Raw genomic sequence first — 1,762 nt, forward strand, 5'->3', positions numbered from 1 at the left:
GATTTAAATATGTGCTCAAAGGTGTTCATTTTCACTGTGTATTTTGTTGTCAATTCATTCATTTTTTTAAATTCTTAAACTCTCAAACCAGTACTGGACCATCAGAATGATTAGTATTATAGTTATGGTATAGGGCATGGTGAAAAATGTCACACCCTGCTTTTTCCCAGTCCCAGAATACAAGAAGAGGTTGCTTAGCTAAAAGCAGCTAAATGAAGAACAAATACAAAGAAATTATTTCATACAATGTATGAAATTCCCAGCCCCAAGAGACCATTGAGTGAGACAGTGAATTTTATGACTGAATTCTAAAAAGATATAGATAATTTATGTGGCCCTTACTAGCATTTGCATTTAAGATAATTAAGTATAATAAGTATTATTAAGTATACGTCATGCTTCCTGGCATAAACTGATCACCCTGTAAGGAGTCAGGAAGGCTTTTTTCTTATAAGGTTAGCATTGCACAATACCCAAGTGCACTATGTTTATGTTGTGTATTTTGGTTTTTGCCATTTGCACCCAGGCTCTGGTCACTACTGGCAGCAGAATGCTAGCTTTGATGGACCAATGATGTACTCTAGACTAGCCTTAAAAAATAATGCTCCACAATGCACAGCCCAAGTATGAAACTGAATTTCAATATCTATCAATATTCCAAACATTCAAAATCGCCATGAAGGAAATTCTACTTGGAAATATGCCTGTAGCCTAATCTGCAATCCCACCTCCTGGTCTCCCTTTCAAAACCATCTGTTTCATTGATGGACAGGCTGATTTTAGAAGCCAGATGTGTTTTTTCAAAGAAGAAACTGTTGATCTAATAGGGGGCAGAAATCCTGACAAAAGACAAAAAAAATGTGGTGTTCAAGTAAATGTTTGAATGGGGACAAAATTAAGAATATTTTTTTTCTAAAAAACATCAGTTTTGCACTTGAACAGCTCTCTGGTAATTACAAACTCACAAGCCTCTCCTAATGCTTTAGCAGACAGAATTTCTCATTTAAAATAAAACAAAACAAAAAAACAGATGTCATTTTTTTACTATACAGAGACACCTAGCACTGTATTCACTCATTGCTGATTTACATATGTAGTGATTTACATCTGTGCAAAGAGGGTGTCAGTGTTGTGCACCCCTTTTACACTGAATGACCTGCAGGGTGCAGGGCTTCTGTGCCTTGGGCCCACTACATCTGCCTGGCTAACTACTAGAGGGAAACCAATATCTGTTTGCACAGGAGTTAAGCCACTGACAATCAAAGGAAGAGTCAAGCCACTGACAATCACCTCTGTTCCTGTGTGGCCAATGTTTGGCATGCGCTTATGGAAAACAGAAGCATGTTATCAACAGAAGGGAGTGTGGAAAATGAGAGGAAAGCTACACCAGGGTGTAAAGAATAATTGACTTGAAGTGCAGTTCAGTATGTGGGCAAAAGTGCATCGTCTTTGAGAATGTTGCAGTTGAGAGCCTCAGCTAAAGTTTTCAATTAGCAATAATCATGCCACAGTTTAACCTCACAAATTATGATACTGCCACTGCACATGGCCCATGAATCCAACAATTTGATCACCTCGGTCTTAAATTATTAGCTTTACCTTCACTTTTCTGATCAGTTATTTGGCTCATTTGATTGTGGTTGGGTTGTGCTAATATATTTATTTTAGCTGACATTGTGTGTAGCTGAATTGTCTGCCTCCAACAAGTCAAAAATGAAAGAAATGGAATAACAAAAGGAAATTGTTAATAATCCACATTTTA

The 1,762-nt window shown here is 37.2% G+C and overlaps 1 pseudogene; it reads right to left on the bottom strand.

Annotated features, from left to right (window-relative positions):
* Nucleotides 1-1,384: 1,384 nt before the first annotated feature.
* On the bottom strand, nt 1,385-1,551 carry LOC128833263 (U4 spliceosomal RNA; annotated as a pseudogene).
* Between the last annotated feature and the right edge of the window lie 211 nt (nt 1,552-1,762).

Source organism: Malaclemys terrapin, chromosome 2 (assembly GCF_027887155.1).
Source record: "Malaclemys terrapin pileata isolate rMalTer1 chromosome 2, rMalTer1.hap1, whole genome shotgun sequence".
Taxonomy (NCBI): Eukaryota; Metazoa; Chordata; order Testudines; family Emydidae; genus Malaclemys; species Malaclemys terrapin.